At 45.6% G+C, this 21,280-nt stretch overlaps 1 protein-coding gene across 1 annotated transcript in view; it reads right to left on the bottom strand.

Annotated features, from left to right (window-relative positions):
• Positions 1 to 21,280, bottom strand: part of ST8SIA2 (ST8 alpha-N-acetyl-neuraminide alpha-2,8-sialyltransferase 2) — a 403,496-nt gene that overhangs the window by 361,438 nt on the left and 20,778 nt on the right. The gene's annotated exons all lie outside the window — the stretch shown is intronic.

Raw genomic sequence — 21,280 nt, 5'->3', positions numbered from 1 at the left:
GTTATAAGGGAAAATAATAGCATTCTGAATACAGAATGCATAGTAGGTGATCAATTGAGGGTTAAAAAAAAAAAAAAAAAATTAACTCACCTTCTCCTCTTGTTCGCGTAGTTCCCGGTCTCTTCTTTACTTCTTTAATGATGAACTATCGGCTAGGACCTGTGGTGACGTCAGATCACATGCTCCAATCACATGGACCATGTGACCGGTGATGGACCATGTGATTGGAGCATGTGATCTGACGTCACCAAAGGTCCTTTAGCCCACAGCTCATCATTAAAGAAGTAAAAAAGAGACCGGGAATTACGCGAACAAGAGGAGAAGGTGAGTTAATTTTTTTGAACCCTCAATTGATCACCTACTAAGCATTCTGTATTCAGAATGCTATTATTTTCCCTTATAACCATGTTATAAGGGAAAATAATTACATCTACACAACACCGATCCCAAACCTCAACTTCTGTGAAGAAGTTCGGGTCTGGGTACCACAGTCGGTTTTTTATCACGCGCGTGCAAAACACATTGCACCCGCGCGATAAAAACTGAACATCCGAACGCAATCGCAGTCAAAACTGACTGCAATTGCATTCCTACTCGCGCGTGTTTGCCGCAATACACCGGGACGCATCCCGACCTAATCCGGACACGCTCGTGTGAACCCAGCCTAACTGTTCATTTGCATATGCAATATTTTTACACTCAGGTGAGCTAACCCTACAGTTGCCTGGTTTAAGGAGAACCTGATACCATGAAACTACAATTTAATAGATAGAGGTGCCATGTTAGAGAGCAAGAAGAGCTGAGCAGATTGTTATATAGTTGTACTTCAAAGGCCAGAAAGAGCAGATATTTAAATAAATAAATTAAAGTTATTACCAAATCGTTTCCCATAAAACTATATATCAATCTGCTCAGCTCCTCCTGCTCTATAACCTCCTGCTTGCAGCTAACACACCATGTTCAATGTGACAGGTTCCCTTAAACAGTAAATCTCCTTGTGACAAAGTCCATAAAAACTGTTTAACCACATATAGCTGGAGGTGCTGCTGTGATCATACAAGGATGATTGCAGCTACGTGTTTCAATACTGGCTAGTGTCCATTAGAGATGTCCTGAACTATTCGCCGGCGAACATCGCTTGTTCGCGTTCGCCGCGGGCGAACATATGCGATGTTCGGTACGCCCCGTACACGTCATCATTGAGCAAACTTTGACCCTGTACCTCATAGTCAGCAGACACATTCCAGCCAATCAGCATACCCTCCCTCCCAGACCCTCCCACCTCCTATAAAAAAGCAAGGACAGCATCCATCTTAGATTCATTCTGAAGCTGCAGTGTTAGTTAGAGCAGGGAGAGTGCTGCTGCTGCTGAATTAATATGGAAATCGTTAGCTAGGCCAGTGTTCTGTGTCCACTCCAGTCCTCAAAGACTCATCTGCTGTAAGGACAGCGTCCTGACAGCACCCCAAAAAGCCCTTTTTAGGGCTGGTACATCAGTCGTTTTTTTTTTTTTATATATATTTATATATATATACCGTATTTTTCGCTTTATAAGACGCACCTGATGATAAGACGCACCTAGATTTTTGAGGAGGAAAATAAGAAAAAAAAATTTTGAACCAAAAGGTGTGCTTTTGGAGGGGTTTTGAACTAATGGTGTGCTTTTGGAGGGGTTTTGAACTAATGGTGGTCTGTGGATGACGCACTGTTATGGGGGGACCTGTGGGTGACGCACTGTTATGGGGGGACCTGTGGGTGACGCACTGTTATGGGGGGACCTGTGGGTGACGCACTGTTATGGGGGGACCTGTGGGTGACGCACTGTTATGGGGGGACCTGTGGGTGACGCACTGTTATGGGGGGACCTGTGGGTGACGCACTGTTATGGGGGGACCTGTGGGTGACGCACTGTTATGGGGGGACCTGTGGGTGACGCACTACTACGGGGGATGTAGCATCATATATAGCATCTTATGTAATGGGGGTCACTATTCACACAGGGACAATATACTGTGACACATATGATACTGTGACCAGCATAAGATGATCTTATGCTGGTCACAGTATCATGTGTCACAGTATATTGTCCCTGTGTGAATAGTAACCCCCATTACACCACCGGGCACACAGTAGACTTTATATGTAAAATCTTTTAATGGCTCTGCTTTCTTCTATACCAGTACTCACTATAAAAGCAGCAGTCCGGCCAGCACGTGACGTCACTCACTCAGTCAGTCACGCTCCTGCCAGCTTCATTAATGAAGTGGGAGGAGCATGACCGAGTGAGTGACGTCACGCGCCGGCAGGACCGCTGCTTTCATAGTGAGTACTGGTATAGAAGAAAGCAGAGTGTAATGAAGCCGTTTTCATATGTAAAGTCTATAATCTTCAAGCAGTGTCTCTGCTTTAAACTAGGGCAATCCTCTGTAGTGCAACTCACTATGAAAGCGGCAGGCAGAGCGGCAGCGTAACCTCGCGATTCTCACTCATTAATGCTCCTCCCACTTCCTTCCCATGAATGAGTGAGAATCGCGAGGTTACGCTGCCGCTCTGCCTGCCGCTTTCATAGTGAGTTGCACTACAGAGGATTGCCCTAGCTTAAAGCAGAGACACTGCTTGAAGATTATAGACTTTACATGTGATAATTACCGTGAGCGGGGTCCGATGAATTACAGTACAGTGACTGCATCGGGCCCCGCCGCGAGTGTTGCCAGCCTCCGTCCCCTCCTCCCACCCCTCTGATACATCGCGGCTTGCGATGTATCAGCGTGACCAAAGTAAACATGGCAGTGTTCGCTTTATAAGACGCACTGCCATTTTCCTCCCACTTTTGGGGGGGAAAAAGTGCGTCTTATAAAGCGAAAAATACGGTATATATATATATATATATATATATATATTGCAGTTGCCTGCCCGTGTGTGAGAGGCCACAGACTGTACTGTGTGCACACAACTCATATAGGGTGGCACAGTACCTTGCAGATAAAAAAGTCATTTATTTTTTCTCTATAATATAATTGCAGTTGCCTGCCAGTGAGTGTCAGGCCCACAGACTGTACTGTGCCCACTGCCCACCACTCATATCGGGTGGCACAGTACCTTGCAGATAAAAAAGTCATTACATTTTTACCCTTTAATATAATTGCAGTTGCCTGCCAGTGTGTGAGAGGCCACAGGCCCACTGACTGTACTGTGCCCAATGCCAGTGCCCACCACTCATATCGAGTGGCACAGTACCTTGCAGATAAAAAAGTCATTTAAATTTTTCTCTGTAATATCATTTCAGTTGCTTGCCAGTGTGTGTCAGGCCCACTGACTGTACTGTGCCCACTGCCAATGCCCACCACTCATATCGGGTGGCACAGTACCTTGCAGATAAAAAAGTCATTTAATTTTTTCTCTGTAATATAATTGTAGTTGCCTGCCAGTGAGTTTCAGGCCCACAGACTGTACTGTGCCCACTACTCATATCGGGTGGCACAGTACCTTTTGTATAAAAAAGTCATTTAATTTTTTCTCTATAATATAATTGTAGTTGCCTGCCAGTGAGTTTCAGGCCCACAGACTGTACTGTGCCCACTGCCCACCACTCATATCTGGTGGCACAGTACCTTGCAGATAAAAAAGTCATTAATTTTTTTCTCTGTAATATAATTGCAGTTGCCTGCCAGTGTGTGTCAGGCCCACAGACTGTACTGTGCCCACTGCCCACCAATCATATAGGGTGGCACAGTACATTGTACGGCGCTCGCGCAGTGCCCCAAATTGGAAGTAAGAGGACCGACCAACCATCTTTTTCCATCTCCCGGTTCCTAAAATCTATTCCATACACCGGCCCCTGATAGGGGACGTAACAGGGATTAAACTATTAGGAATAGTACTACTTAACACACCACTCATATAGGGTGGTACAGTACATTGCACGGCGCATGCGCAGTGCCCCAAGTTGGAAGTAAGAGGACCGACCAACAATGTTTTTCCATCTCCCGGTTCCTAAAATCTATTTCATACAAGAACAGATTTTTTAAATAAAATAAAAAAGAGGACAGCCTCTGCAGAGCTGGGTATTTTTTGGCCGCGTTACTGAACGCTCATGCACAATGGCTGTAGGCTCATGCGTCCTTTTGCGGAGGTGACAAACCTGGTCAGTCAAACCCAAGGCCAAATCATCGACCTCATCCCATATGCGTTTTTTCTGGAGCGTGCCCTGCGAAGAGCACTGGATCAGGCCGTAGATGAGCATGAAGAGGAAGAGTTGTGGTCACCATTACCACCAGAAGCAGCCTTGTCGTCGTCGATTGCTGGACCTGCGGCAACGCAGAGAGAGGAGTCTGAAGAAGAGGAGTCAGAGGAGGAAGGTGGCTTTGAGGAGGTGGAAGACCAACCACAGCAGGCGTCCCAGGGGGCTTGTTGTCACCTTTCGGGGACCCTTGGTGTTGTACGTGGCTGGGTGGAGGAAGAGACCTTCAATGACGTCAATGAGGACAAGGAACGGGACATGGCTAGCTTGGTATCCAACCTTGTGCAAATGGGGAGTTTGCGGTTGTGCAAATAGACTGTTTGCGGTTGTTTGCGGTGTGTTAAACGGGGAGTTTGGTCTGTCATAGTTTGGTCTGTCAGAGTTTGGTCTGTCACTGTGAAGCGGGCGTAACCCTTACACTACCTGATCGATACAACATCATACCTGATCGTATACACACACTGGATGTTTTAAAGCACGTTATTCCAAACAATTTAGGAATGTTAGGTGATTTATGCCCTTTATGGATTAAAACCTGACTCTGCGTCAACTACGTAATTTTCCATGGGAGTTTTGCCATGGATCCCCCTCCAGCATGCCACAGTCCAGGTGTTAGTCCCCTTGAAACAACTTTTCCATCACTATTGTGGCCAGAAAGAGTCCCTGTGGGTTTTAAAATTTGCCTGCCTATTGAAGTCTCTGGCGGTTCGCCCGATTCGCCCGTTCGCGAACATTTGAGGAAATTCGCGTTCGCCGCTCACGAACGGAAAATTTTATGTACGCGACATCTCTAGTGTCCATCTGTCTACTAGATACCAAATGACATTGTGATTGTCATATGCCCATGCTATGCCATTGAGATTTTTTTTATACTAGTGATTACTGGGGTCTTCTCTAACATATCAAAATGCCGCAATATATTCAAAAGGTCTACAATGCCTTTAAATGACCTTGAATCTGCAATTTTACAAAGTTATGTGGATCACTGAACTTACATAGAAGACCAGAACTGTTGAAAAATATCAACCAATAACCCCCCCACACTCTAATAGCAGTGTCACTTTAATAGTAACTTGTGGCCACCACATAATCAGATGTCATGTTCAAATTCAAATATAACATGAACTACTGTATGAAAGTAAATTATAAAGACAAAGAGCATTCATCCGACAATGATGAGTCTGTTCTAGTCTTTTATAGAAAATACTTTGATATACAGAAAAAAAACTATGGGAATTATACCCTAGAACAATGATCTCCATTCAAACGTATCTCTCCACCTGTTGCAAAACTACAATTTCCAGTATTCTGCCATGGCATCCAGGGACTGTAGTTCTGCCACAGCTACTGACCCCAGGTGGCAGATTATTGCCCTACAAAGGGAAGAACATTTAGAAGTGATCTTGAACATATCACTATAGGTAGAACATTGACTAAACTTAAAGTATAGACTTTTAGTTTATTGTTATTGCGTGCTCTCCATACAAATAATTCTAATCTAGGATTCAGTGCAGTCTGTTGGGGTTTAGCTTTACTGCCACATCTATAATCAAATGTAAACAGAACACTTTGTAACATTCACAAATAGAACCATGCCTCGTTTCTAATAATATTTTTCTTATAAGATAAAATTTATAGGTATAGTTCTAAAACATTCACACTGTGAAGGGAATATAGAAAAATATCAGTATGTGGTTACCAATTTTGTGATATTTATAACTAATACACAGACAGTCTCTTCCTCGAATAGCAGCGCTATATCTCTCAATTTTACATGAGTGCCAGATTATCAGTTGCTGACCAGATTCTATTATGTTTGCAGAACCAAGAAACTAACAGTGTTTTACAGTGTTTGCATTGCAATAAAACAGCTATGCAAGGAAGATGCCAAATTTGCAAGTGTGTATCCACTGATGGTAATAGGTAGTGTTAAGCAAATCAAAGTTGACTAATTGGAATTCGATCTGAATTTCCGGAAAAATTTGATTCATCACAAATCCGAATTTTCTCGTGCTTCGTGGTAGCGAATCAGATTTTTCCCAAAATGGCTGTTGCACATGTTACAGAGTGAAAGTAAGAAGCCCAGGAATGAGGGTGCCATGTAGTCAGCCAATTAGCAGATAGCCATCCCGTGATGTCACAGCCCTATAAAAAGCCTCATCTGGCCCGGTCTCTGCCATTTTACTGTGAACTTAGTGCAGGGAGATATGAGACAGGTGCTAGGGACAGTAATCAGGAAAGACTTTATTTACAAAATATTAGTTTGGAACAGTTCAGGGACAGATTAGTGATAGTGTAGGGATATAGTAGGGAGACTTTAGTCACACTGTAGGGAGAGAGCAGAGACCAATAGAAGAGTGTAATGCTTGGCTAATAGGAGCTATTCTATTATACCTTGCTGGTTAAAAAGCGGTCTAATACTAGTGTTATTGTGCTGCCCACATAGTTTTTTTTTACATAAGTAATTCCATTAATCCTTGATTCTGCAATTGGGGTAAAATTGTGGTCTGATACTATTGATTATGGGGTGAACAGGTTCTCTAGAAATCTATGTGGAATCAGCTGACAGTGCAAAAGGAGTATACCTGATGCTAACATTGACCTGTAAGGCAGAGTTCACACTTGAGTTATTTGGTCAGTTTTGTCCCTGTTACTGACCATATAAGTAAAGTGTGAACTGAGTCTAAGAGTGAAGCCCGTCACCTGGCTGTCATACTGATACACAATAACAGCAGGATAGTTGTGCATGTTTCTGCAATGCACAGTGATGTACACCGATACACACACTACCTGCAGACAGGAAATAGCTGATTTTTAACTCTCTTCGTCACAAATAAATTTGGATCAAATTTTTTAAAAACTTCACTGATCTCAGCTTCCATGAGACGAGCATTAATATAACTGGCCTGTAGATTATGGGAAAATAAAGATACCAGTTTAGGCACCTGCATATATCAATAATCTGGGGTGGAACTACAGCAGTAACATCCGTAGTGGCTAGTATAGAGCCAACAGTAGCAGAGGGGCCCAGGACATCAAGCCTAGACCTCGCCTGCCATGATTCCTGTGTGTGCATGCACCAGTTTTTGTCCAGCAAACACTGCAGAAGTATCAGGATTAGAGTTGAGCGAACACCTGGATGTTCGGGTTCGAGAAGTTCGGCCGAACTTCCTGGAAATGTTCGGGTTCGGGATCCGAACCCGATCCGAACTTCGTCCCGAACCCTACACCCCATTGAAGTCAATGGGGACCCGAACTTTTGGGCACTAAAAAGGCTGTAAAACAGTCCAGGAAAGAGCTAGAGGGCTGCAAAAGGCAGCAACATGTAGGTAAATCCCCTGCAAACAAATGTGGATAGGGAAATGAATTAAAATAAAAATTAAAAAAATAAAAATGAACCAATATCAATTGGACAGAGGTCCCATAGCAGAGAATCTGGCTTCACGTCAGCAGAGAATCAGTGTCTTCATGCCATAGCAAAGAATCTGGCTTCATGTCAGCAGAGAATCAGTCTCTTCATGCCATAGCAGAGAATCTGGCTTCATGTCAGCGCAGAATCAGTCTTCATGTCATAGCAGAGAATCAGGCTTCATGTCACCCACCACTGGAACAGGCCACTGTCACACATTTAGGCCCCGGCACCCAGGCAGAGGAGAGAGGTCCCGTAATAGAGAATCTGGCCTGATGTCAGCACAGAATCTGTCTTCATGTCATAGCAGAGAATCAGGCTTCACGTCACCCACCACTGGAACAGGCCACTGTCACACATTTAGGCCCAGGCACCCAGACAGAGGAGAGCGGTCCCATAACAGAGAATCTGGCCTTATGTCAGCGCAGAATCTGTCTTCATGTCATAGCAGAGAATCAGGCTTCACGTCACCCACCACTGGAACAGGCCACTGTCACACATTTAGGCCCAGGCACCCAGGCAGAGGAGAGAGGTCCCGTAACAGAGAATCTGGCCTTATGTCAGCGCAGAATCTGTCTTCATGTCATAGCAGAGAATCAGGCTTTACGTCACCCACCACTGGAACAGGCCACTGTCACACATTTAGGCCCAGGCACCCAGGCAGAGGAGAGAGGTCCCGTAACAGAGAATCTGGCCTTATGTCAGCGCAGAATCTGTCTTCATGTTATAGCAGAGAATCAGGCTTCACGTCACCCACCACTGGAACAGGCCACTGTCACACATTTAGGCCCAGGCACCCAGGCAGAGGAGAGAGGTCCCGTAACAGAGAATCTGGCCTTATGTCAGCGCAGAATCTGTATTCATGTCATAGCAGAGAATCAGGCTTCACGTCACCCACCACTGGAACAGGCCACTGTCACACATTTAGGCCCAGGCACCCAGGCAGAGGAGAGAGGTCCCATAACAGAGAATCTGGCCTTATGTCAGCGCAGAATCTGTATTCATGTTATAGCAGAGAATCAGGCTTCACGTCACCCACCACTGGAACAGGCCACTGTCACACATTTAGGCCCAGGCACCCAGGCAGAGGAGAGAGGTTCCGTAACAGAGAATCTGGCCTTATGTCAGCGCAGAATCTGTATTCATGTCATAACAGAGAATCAGGCTTCACGTCACCCACCACTGGAACAGGCCACTGTCACACATTTAGGCCCCGGCACCCAGACAGAGGAGAGCGGTCCCGTAACAGAGAATCTGGCCTTATGTCAGCGCAGAATCTGTTTTCATGTCATAGCAGAGAATCAGGCTTCACGTCACCCACCACTGGAACAGGCCACTGTCACACATTTAGGCCCCGGCACCCAGGCAGAGGAGAGAGGTCCCGTAACAGAGAATCTGGCCTTATGTCAGCGCAGAATCTGTATACATGTCATAGCAGAGAATCAGGCTTCACGTCACCCACCACTGGAACAGGCCACTGTCACACATTTAGGCCCAGGCACCCAGGCAGAGGAGAGAGGTCCCGTAACAGAGAATCTGGCCTTATGTCAGCGCAGAATCTGTCTTCATGTCATAGCAGAGAATCAGGCTTCACGTCACCCACCACTGGAACAGGCCACTGTCACACATTTAGGCCCAGGCACCCAGGCAGAGGAGAGAGGTCCCGTAACAGAGAATCTGGCCTTATGTCAGCGCAGAATCTGTATTCATGTCATAGCAGAGAATCAGGCTTCACGTCACCCACCACTGGAACAGGCCACTGTCACACATTTAGGCCCAGGCACCCAGGCAGAGGAGAGAGGTCCCATAACAGAGAATCTGGCCTTATGTCAGCGCAGAATCTGTATTCATGTTATAGCAGAGAATCAGGCTTCACGTCACCCACCACTGGAACAGGCCACTGTCACACATTTAGGCCCAGGCACCCAGGCAGAGGAGAGAGGTTCCGTAACAGAGAATCTGGCCTCATGTCAGCGCAGAATCTGTATTCATGTCATAACAGAGAATCAGGCTTCACGTCACCCACCACTGGAACAGGCCACTGTCACACATTTAGGCCCCGGCACCCAGACAGAGGAGAGCGGTCCCGTAACAGAGAATCTGGCCTTATGTCAGCGCAGAATCTGTTTTCATGTCATAGCAGAGAATCAGGCTTCACGTCACCCACCACTGGAACAGGCCACTGTCACACATTTAGGCCCCGGCACCCAGGCAGAGGAGAGAGGTCCCGTAACAGAGAATCTGGCCTTATGTCAGCGCAGAATCTGTATACATGTCATAGCAGAGAATCAGGCTTCACGTCACCCACCACTGGAACAGGCCACTGTCACACATTTAGGCCCAGGCACCCAGGCAGAGGAGAGAGGTCCCGTAACAGAGAATCTGGCCTTATGTCAGCGCAGAATCTGTCTTCATGTCATAGCAGAGAATCAGGCTTCACGTCACCCACCACTGGAACAGGCCACTGTGACACATTTAGGCCCAGGCACCCAGGCAGAGGAGATAGGTCCCGTAACAGAGAATCTGGCCTTATGTCAGCGCAGAATCTGTCTTCATGTCATAGCAGAGAATCAGGCTTCACGTCACCCACCACTGGAACAGGCCACTGTCACACATTTAAGCCCAGGCACCCAGGCAGAGGAGAGAGGTCCCGTAACAGAGAATCTGGCCTTATGTCAGCGCAGAATCTGTATTCATGTCATAGCAGAGAATCAGGCTTCACGTCACCCACCACTGGAACAGGCCACTGTCACACATTTAGGCCCCGGCACCCAGACAGAGGAGAGCGGTCCCGTAACAGAGAATCTGGCCTTATGTCAGCGCAGAATCTGTCTTCATGTCATAGCAGAGAATCAGGCTTCACGTCACCCACCACTGGAACAGGCCACTGTCACACATTTAGGCCCTGGCACCAAGACAGAGGAGAGGTTCATTCAACTTTGGGTTGCCCCGCAATATAATGGTAAAATGAAATTAAAAATAGTATTGAATGAGGAAGTGCCCTGGAGTAGAATAATATATTGTTAAGGGGAGGTAGTTAATATCTAATCTGCACAAGGGATGGACAGGTCCTGTGGAATCCATGCCTGGTTCATTTTTATGAACGTCAGCTTGTCCACATTGGCTGTAGACAGGCGGCTGCGTTTGTCTGTAATGACGCCCCCTGCCGTGCTGAATACACGTTCAGACAAAACGCTGGCCGCCGGGCAGGCCAGCACCTTCAAGGCATAAAAGGCTAGCTCTGGCCACGTGGACAATTTGGAGACCCAGAAGTTGAATGGGGCCGAACCATCAGTCAGTACGTGGAGGGGTGTGCACAGGTACTGTTCCACCATGTTAGTGAAATGTTGCCTCCTGCTAACACGTTCCGTATCAGGTGGTGGTGCAGTTAGCTGTGGCGTGGTGACAAAACTTTTCCACATCTCTGCCATGCTAACCCTGCCCTCAGAGGAGCTGGCCGTGACACAGCTGCGTTGGCGACCTCTTGCTCCTCCTCTGCCTTCGCCTTGGGCTTCCACTGGTTCCCCTGTGACATTTGGGAATGCTCTCAGTAGCGCGTCTACCAATGTGCGCTTGTACTCGCGCATCTTCCTATCACGCTCCAGTGTAGGAAGAAAGGTGGGCACATTGTCTTTGTACCGGGGATCCAGCAGGGTAGCAACCCAGTATTCCGCACACGTTAAAATGTGGGCAACTCTGCTGTCATTGCGCAGGCACTGCAGCATGTAGTCGCTCATGTGTGCCAGGCTGCCCAGAGGTAAGGACAAGCTGTCCTCTGCGGGAGGCGTATCGTCATCGTCCTGTGTTTCCCCCCAGCCACGCACCAGTGATGGGCCCGAGCTGCTTTGGGTGCCACCCCGCTGTGAACATGCTTCATCCTCATCCTCCTCCACCTCCTCCTCATCCTCGTCCTCCTCGTCCTCCAGTAGTGGGCCCTGTCTGGCCACATTTGTACCTGGCCTCTGGTGTTGCAAAAAACCTCCCTCTGAGTCACTTTGAAGAGACTGGCCTGAAAGTGCTAAAAATGACCCCTCTTCCTCCTCTTCCTCCTGGGCCACCTCCTCTTCCATCATCGCCCTAAGTGTTTTCTCAAGGAGACATAGAAGTGGTATTGTAACGCTGATAACGGCGTCATCGCCACTGGCCATGTTGGTGGAGTACTCGAAACAGCGCAACAGGGCACACAGGTCTCGCATGGAGGCCCAGTCATTGGTGGTGAAGTGGGTCTGATCCGCAGTGCGACTGACCCGTGCGTGCTGCAGCTGAAACTCCACTATGGCCTGCTGCTGCTCGCACAGTCTGTCCAGCATATGCAAGGTGGAGTTCCACCTGGTGGGCATGTCGCATATGAGGCGGTGAGCGGGAAGGCCGAAGTTACGCTGTAGCGCAGACAGGCGAGCAGTGGCAGGGTGTGAACGCCGGAAGCGCGAACAGACGGCCCGCACTTTATGCAGCAGCTCTGACATGTCGGGGTAGTTGCGAATGAACTTCTGCACCACCAAATTCAGCACATGCGCCAGGCAAGGGATGTGCGTCAAACCGGCTAGTCCCAGAGCTGCAACGAGATTTCGCCCATTATCGCACACCACCAGGCCGGGCTTGAGGCTCACCGGCAGCAACCACTCGTCGGTCTGTTGTTCTATACCCCGCCACAACTCCTGTGCGGTGTGGGGCCTGTCCCCCAAACATATGAGTTTCAGAATGGCCTGCTGACGTTTACCCCGTGCTGTGCTGAAGTTGGTGGTGAAGGTGTGTGGCTGACTGGATGAGCAGGTGGAAGAAGAGGAGGAGGAAGCTGAGTAGGAGGAGGAGGAGACAGGAGGCAAAGAATGTTGCCCTGTGATCCTTGGCGGCGGAAGGACGTGCGCCAAACAGCTCTCCGCCTGGGGCCCAGCCGCCACTACATTTACCCAGTGTGCAGTTAGGGAGATATAGCATCCCTGGCCGTGCTTACTGGTCCACGTATCTGTGGTTAGGTGGACCTTGCCACAGATGGCGTTGCGCAGTGCACACTTGATTTTATCGGACACTTGTTTGTGCAGGGAAGGCACGGCTCTCTTGGAGAAGTAGTGGCGGCTGGGAACAACATACTGTGGGACAGCAAGTGACATGAGCTGTTTGAAGCTGTGTGTGTCCACCAGCCTAAATGACAGCACTTCATAGGCCAGTAGTTTAGAAATGCTGGCATTCAGGGCCAGGGATCGAGGGTGGCTAGGTGGGAATTTACGCTTTCTCTCAAATGTTTGTGAGATGGAGAGCTGAACGCTGCCGTGTGACATGGTTGAGATGCTTGGTGACGCAGGTGGTGGTGTTGGTGGTACATCCCATGTTTGCTGGGCGGCAGGTGCCAACGTTCCTCCAGAGGAAGAGGCCGAGGCGGCGGCAGCAGCAGCAGAAGAGGCCGAGGCGGCAGCAGCAGAAGAGGTAGCAGGGGGAGCCTGAGTGACTTCCTTGTTTTTAAGGTGTTTACTCCACTGCAGTTCATGCTTTGCATGCAGGTGCCTGGTCATGCAGGTTGTGCTAAGGTTCAGAACGTTAATGCCTCGCTTCAGGCTCTGATGGCACAGCGTGCAAACCACTCGGGTCTTGTCGTCAGCACATTGTTTGAAGAAGTGCCATGCCAGGGAACTCCTTGAAGCTGCCTTTGGGGTGCTCGGTCCCAGATGGCGGCGGTCAGTAGCAGGCGGAGTCTCTTGGCGGCGGGTGTTCTGCTTTTGCCCACTGCTCCCTCTTTTGCTACGCTGTTGGCTCGGTCTCACCACTGCCTCTTCCCCTGAACTGTGAAAGTCAGTGGCACGACCTTCATTCCATGTGGGGTCTAGGACCTCATCGTCCCCTGCATCGTCTTCCACCCAGTCTTGATCCCTGACCTCCTGTTCAGTCTGCACACTGCAGAAAGACGCAGCAGTTGGCACCTGTGTTTCTCATCATCAGAGACGTGCTGAGGTGGTATTCCCATGACCTCATCATCAGGAAAAATAAGTGGTTGTGCGTTAGTGCATTCTATCTCTTCCACCCCTGGGGAAGGGCTAGGTGGATGCCCTTGGGAAACCCTGGCAGCAGAGTCTTCAAACAGCATAAGAGACTGCTGCATAACTTGAGGCTCAGACAGTTTCCCTGATATGCATGGGGGTGATGTGACAGACCGATGGGCTTGGTTTTCATGCGCCATCTGTGCGCTTTCTGCAGAAGACTGGGTGGGAGATAATGTGAACGTGCTGGATCCACTGTCGGCCACCCAATTGACTAATGCCTGTACCTGCTCAGGCCTTACCATCCTTAGAACGGCATTGGGCCCCACCAAATATCGCTGTAAATTCTGCTGGCTACTGGGACCTGAGGTAGTTGGTTCACTAGGACGTGTGGCTGTGGCAGAACGGCCACGTCCTCTCCCAGCACCAGAGGGTCAACTAACACCACCACGACCATGTCCACGTCCGCGTCCGCGTCCCTTATTAGATGTTTTCCTCATTGTTCCCGTTCACCACAATTTTGAGAATGGCAAATTTGGGAATGCTTTTTCAACCCAGAACAAAAAGTCTGCTTTAACGGTCACTACAAATAACTTGACCAGCTAAAACTGTGCAGATTTGGTTGAATAGAGATGTGAGACCTGTTTTTTTTTGCGCTGTGTGACAGTTATAGGTTTAATCACAGAATGACACTTCTATCAGCCCGCTAGCGTGTGTCTTAGATTTTTCTGAATGACACTATCAATAACTTCAATGTAAGATTTTCTTTTTGGGATAGATTTCAAGTAGGCCTCAAATACCACAAACTAGTTATTTTCAGAATGGCAAATTTGGGAATGCTTTTTCAACCCAGAACAAAAAGTCTGCTTTGACGGTCACTACAAATAACTTGACCAGCTAAAACTGTGCAGATTTGGTTGAATAGAGATGTGAGACCTGTTTTTTTTTGCGCTATGTGACAGTTATAGGTTTAATCACAGAATGACACTTCTATCAGCACGCTAGCGTGTGTCTTAGGTTTTTCTGAATGACACTATCAATAACTTCAATGTAAGATTTTCTTTTTGGGATAGATTTCAAGTAGGCCTGAAATACCACAAACTAGTTATTTTCAGAATGGCAAATTTGGGAATGCTTTTTCAACCCAGAACAAAAAGTCTGCTTTGACGGTCACTACAAATAACTTGACCAGCTAAAACTGTGCAGATTTGGTTGAATAGAGATGTGAGACCTGTTTTTTTTTGCGCTGTGTGACAGTTATAGGTTTAATCACAGAATGACACTTCTATCAGCACGCTAGCGTGTGTCTTAGGTTTTTTTGAATGACACTATCAATAACTTCAATGTAAGATTTTCTTTTTGGGATAGATTTCAAGTAGGCCTCAAATACCACAAACTAGTTATTTTCAGAATGGCAAATTTGGGAATGCTTTTTCAACCCAGAACAAAAAGTCTGCTTTGACGGTCACTACAAATAACTTGACCAGCTAAAACTGTGCAGATTTGGTTGAATAGAGATGTGAGACCTGTTTTTTTTTTCGCTGTGTGACAGTTATAGGTTTAATCACAGAATGACACTTCTATCAGCACGCTAGCGTGTGTCTTAGGTTTTTCTGACTGACACTATCAATAACTTCAATGTAAGATTTTCTTTTTTGGGATAGATTTCAAGTAGGCCTGAAATACCACAAACTAGTTATTTTCAGAATGGCAAATTTGGGAATGCTTTTTCAACCCAGAACAAAAAGTCTGCTTTTACGGTCACTACAAATAACTTGACCAGCTAAAACTGTGCAGATTTGGTTGAATAGAAATGTCAGGTCTATTTTTTAGGCGCTGGGTGACAGTTATAGGTTTAATCACAGAATGACACTTCTATCAGCACGCTAGCGTGTGTCTTAGGTTTTTCTGAATGACACTATCAATAACTTCAATGTAAGATTTTCTTTTTGGGATAGATTTCAAGTAGGCCTGAAATACCACAAACTAGTTATTTTCAGAATGGCAAATTTGGGAATGCTTTTTCAACCCAGAACAAAAAGTCTGCTTTGACGGTCGCTACAAATAACTTGACCAGCTAAAACTGTGCAGATTTGGTTGAATAGAGATGTGAGACCTGTTTTTTTTTACGCTGTGTGACAGTTATAGGTTTAATCACAGAATGACACTTCTATCAGCACGCTAGCGTGTGTCTTAGGTTTTTCTGAATGACACTATCAATAACTTCAATATAAGATTTTCTTTTTGGGATAGATTTCAAGTAGGCCTCAAATACCACAAACTAGTTATTTTCAGAATGGCAAATTTGGGAATGCTTTTTCAAACCAGAACAAAAAGTCTGCTTTTACGGTCACTACAAATAACTTGACCAGCTAAAACTGTGCAGATTTGGTTGAATAGAAATGTCAGGTCTATTTTTTAGGCGCTGGGTGACAGGCTCAACTTGCCCCTGATGTAGTATATGGCCAAAAAATAACCACACTGTTGATGGTTAAATGCACTTGGGTGACACAGGCTCAGCCTGCAGCTGATGTAGTATATGGCCAAGAAATAATCAGACTGTTGATGGTTAAATGCACTTGGGTGAAACAGGCTCAGCCTGCAGCTGATGTAGTATATGGCCAAAAAATAACCAGACTGTTGATGGTTAAATGCACTTCGGTGACACAGGCTCAGCCTGCAGCTGATGTAGGATATAGCACAAAATAACCACACTATCGATGGTTAAATACACTTGGTGATAGCTCGTGCTGGCGCACCACAAGTCGCAAAATGTCCGCCGATCACCCCAGAAAAAAAGTGATCTAAGATGCTCTGGGCAGCCTCAAAAAAGTGAGCAAGTCAATAATAGCACTTCAATGATCCACAGCTGCAGATCGATCACAGAATGAAGTCTTTTGGAGGAGTTAATCTGCCTAATCTCGCCCTAACGTCGCAGCTGCAACCTCTCCCTATGCTTGAATCAGCAGAGTGACGTGCAGCGCTACGTGACCCAAGCTTATATAGAGGCTGGGTCACATGCTGCACTGGCCAATCACAGCCATGCCAATAGTAGGCAAGGCTGTGATGGCCTCTTGGGGCAAGTAGTATGACGCTTGTTGATTGGCTGCTTTGCAGCCTTTCAAAAAGCGCCAAGAAAGCGCCGAACACCGAACCCGGACTTTTACGAAAATGTTCGGGTTCGGGTCCGTGTCACGGACACCCCAAAATTCGGTACGAACCCGTACTATACAGTTCGGGTTCGCTCATCCCTAATCAGGATTTGTTTAAAAAATAACTAGAAAAATTGCAGCATCTCTGTGGGGCCCATACCCACCCTAAAGCCCTTCATCAATGAGAAGGAAAGAAGAGCCAGGCTAACGTTTGCAAAACACCATAATGATTGAACTACAGGGAGTGCAGAATTATTAGGCAAGTTGTATTTTTGAGGATTCATTTTATTATTGAACAACAACCATGTTCTCAATGAACCCAAAAAACTCATTAATATCAAAGCTGAATATTTTTGGAAGTAGTTTTTAGTTTGTTTTTAGTTTTAGCTATTTTAGGGGGATATCTGTGTGTGCAGGTGACTATTACTGTGCATAATTATTAGGCAACTTAACAAAAAACAAATATATACCCATTTCAATTATTTATTTTTACCAGTGAAACCAATATAACATCTCAACATTCACAAATATACATTTCTGACATTCAAAAACAAAACAAAAACAAATCAGTGACCAATATAGCCACCTTTCTTTGCAAGGACACTCAAAAGCCTGCCATCCATGGATTCTGTCAGTGTTTTGATCTGTTCACCATCAACATTGCGTGCAGCAGCAACCACAGCCTCCCAGACACTGTTCAGAGAGGTGTACTGTTTTCCCTCCTTGTAAATCTCACATTTGATGATGGACCACAGGTTCTCAATGGGGTTCAGATCAGGTGAACAAGGAGGCCATGTCATTAGATTTTCTTCTTTTATACCCTTTCTTGCCAGCCACGCTGTGGAGTACTTGGACGCGTGTGATGGAGCATTGTCCTGCATGAAAATCATGTTTTTCTTGAAGGATGCAGACTTCTTCCTGTACCACTGCTGGAAGAAGGTGTCTTCCAGAAACTGGCAGTAGGACTGGGAGTTGAGCTTGACTCCATCCTCAACCCGAAAAGGCCCCACAAGCTCATCTTTGATGATACCAGCCCAAACCAGTACTCCACCTCCACCTTGCTGGCGTCTGAGTCGACTGGAGCTCTCTGCCCTTTACCAATCAAGCCACGGGCCCATCCATCTGGCCCATCAAGACTCACTCTCATTTCATCAGTCCATAAAACCTTAGAAAAATCAGTCTTGAGATATTTCTTGGCCCAGTCTTGATGTTTCAGCTTGTGTGTCTTGTTCAGTGGTGGTCGTCTTTCAGCCCTTCTTACCTTGGCCATGTCTCTGAGTATTGGACACCTTGTGCTTTTGGGCACTCCAGTGATGTTGCAGCTCTGAAATATGGCCAAACTGGTGGCAAGTGGCATCTTGGCAGCTGCACGCTTGACTTTTCTCAGTTCATGGGCAGTTATTTTGCGCCTTGGTTTTTCCACACGCTTCTTGCGACCCTGTTGACTATTTTGAATGAAACGCTTGATTGTTCGATGATCACGCTTCAGAAGCTTTGCAATTTTAAGAGTGCTGCATCCCTCTGCAAGATATCTCACTATTTTTGACTTTTCTGAGCCTGTCAAGTCCTTCTTTTGACCCATTTTGCCAAAGGAAAGGAAGTTGCCTAATAATTATGCACACCTAATATAGGGTGTTGATGTCATTATACCACACCCCTTCTCATTACAGAGATGCACATCACCTAATATGCTTAATTAGTAGTAGGCTTTCGAGCCTATACAGCTTGGAGTAAGACAACATGCATAAAGAGGATGATGTGGTCAAAATACTCATTTGCCTAATAATTCTGCATGCAGTGTATATAAGGCTGGAGTAAGGTTATCTTCTCTGATCCAATTTCCATCTTTGCCCAACACCAGGTAGTGTAATGGTTAGATGGAAACCTGGAGAGGCCTACAAGCCACAGTGTCTTGCAACTACTCTGAAATTTGGTGCAGGATTAGTAATGATGTGGAATGTTTCAGCATAGCTGAAATTGGGCAGATTTGTCTTTGTGAAAGACACATGAATCAAGCCTCATACAAAGTTATCTTGGAAGACAGCTTGCTTCCTTTTGCTCTGGTAATGTTCCCCACTTCTGAAAAAAAAATATTTTTTCAGCAGGAAAATGCTCCATGTCACATAGCCAGGTCAATCAAGGTGTGGATGAAGGACCACCAGATCAAGACTTCATCATGGCCAGCCCAATCTCCAGACCTGAACCCCACTGAAAACCTCTGGAATGTGATTAACTAGAAGATAGATATTTCACAAGCCATTAAACAAATCCATGCTGCTTGAACTTCTGCATCAGGAGTGGCATAAAGTTACCCAATGGTCAAAAAAATCAAGGTTAGTAATATATATATATATATATATATGTAAATTGCAGCACCAGGTCTCTCTCTCTCTCTCTCTCTCTCTCTCTCTATATATATATATATATATATATCCATATTGTCATTTTAAAAAAAAATCGCTAAAATGAAATATTTTTAGAGTTTTATTAAAATTTTAGTCAAACACATACCCATAAATTGTACAACTACAGAAACTAATAACTTTGCAATGGTCTCTGAATTTAAATTTAAATATATTCTGTATATTTTTGAGGAAAAATGCCCCTGCATCTCATGGGGCAAATACTAATGAAGCGATTCAATTTTGCAAGCCCTTCATTAGTACCAGAGCACCGGAAGACGGTGAAGCATCTGTATTCACCGCATCCTGGTCCTCCGCTCGGCTGTGCAGGGCTGATCACCATGTGACCTCACTGTGCTCAGCCTTCACAGCTGACAGTCAAGAACCAGGAAGAAGAGAGAGAGCGCTGGTGGTGAGGAGCGGCGGGGTCCAGGAGCAGGAGAGGTAAGTTATTTTTTATTTATTTTATTTGCTCTGATGGCTGACATGGGGGGACATGATGGCTGACAATGGGGGGCTGATGGATGGGGGCTGATGGGTGACATGGGGGCATGATGGCTGGCATGGGGGCATGATGGCTGACATGGAGGCATGGTGGCTGACATGGGGGACTGATGGCTGACATGGGGGACTGATGGCTGACATGGGGGGCTGATCTGAGGCATTGGGGGTCTGATATAAGGTCTGATTAACATTGGGGGTCTGATTGGAGCTGTGAGCTGAGGTCTGATTAACATTGGGGGTCTGATTGCTGGTCTCACCTGAGGTGTAATGGAAATATTTTTTTCTTATTATTTTTCTCTAAAACAAGGTGCGTCTTATGGGCCGGTGTGTCTTATAGGGCGAAAAATACGGTATATATAACTTTTAATCTTTATATGGAGACAAGTAATGAGACATGAATTTTTTTTTAAAGTTTCATTATATAGGATGATGATTTTAATACAGTTGCAAATTGGGATCTTGGAGTGAATTAGAGTTAAAAAAAAAAAATCTAAAAGTGCCAAGCTACATCAATAAACCTATGTAAAAAGAAAACATCAGACAGAAGAACCACTTTACATTGTGCCCTTTCTGGCAAACACAAAGAATTTCATGATAATGGAATTTAATTATGTGACTTCCATGTGAGTGCAGCTACTAGCAAGCCAGGTGATATTTCTTGTAGCTTTAATTATGCAAGCTGTGCAGCACTGCCAATTTTTCTATAATAACTAATTTCTTCCAAGTATTTACCTTAATATAATCTATGATTTGTTATCTTTACTGGACATGATCCATTTTCAAGTGTGATAGTTCTCTGAAATCACTTAAAGGGGTATTCTGGTTATGTAAAGTTATCTTCTATCCACAGGATAGTGGATAACTACTAGATTGTTGGGGGTCCTACCACTAGGACCTTCATCGATCACAAGAATGAGGCAACCGTACATTGTGAAGGCCTCCAGAAATATAAACAAAGGAGCCAGTCGGGCATGCGCCACTGCCGCTCAATTAATTTCTATGGAAGTTCCAGAGATAGCTGAGATGTACAACTGTTCAATTGTAAAATATCTGTAATATACAGAATGATGCAGTCTTTTTCATTATTGAGTTGCTGACCTAGCCCACTGATTTGTTTCACAGTTGGACATCGAGGTTCAGTAAAAACAAGAATACTGCAAAGTAAATGTATAATACAGTACAAGGACAACCATCATAGTGAGTATCATATTTTAGAAAAGAGGTAATGTTAATGAATTGACTGATGTGGTCAACATAGGTAAAATAGAGTCAAATCACAAACAAGATATACTTACATACACAGTAACAGCACAGTGTCTGTTGCTTGGATACTTGACAATGTCAGACTCCTGGCATCATGTCCATGAACCCGGTTAGACAGGCAATTATTTTCTATACTTTAGTTGCTGGGTAAAGACTTGCAATTAGCTTAGTAGGTAAAAAAAAAAAATTAACAGCTTGTACTAGAGTAATTTCCAATATAATGTAGATGGAAGCCAAGCACAACATGATGTGCAATGACCGTACTAGTGATAAGATGCCGAGGATAGTAGTACTCACAGTTAAGTTGTTCCTTGCAGTGGATGGGAAGACAGCACAAA

This window comes from Bufo bufo, chromosome 1 (genome assembly GCF_905171765.1).
Source record: "Bufo bufo chromosome 1, aBufBuf1.1, whole genome shotgun sequence".
Classification (NCBI taxonomy): domain Eukaryota; kingdom Metazoa; phylum Chordata; class Amphibia; order Anura; family Bufonidae; genus Bufo; species Bufo bufo.
Note: the sequence above shows the minus strand (reverse complement) of the source record. Positions and strands in the feature narration are given on the sequence as shown.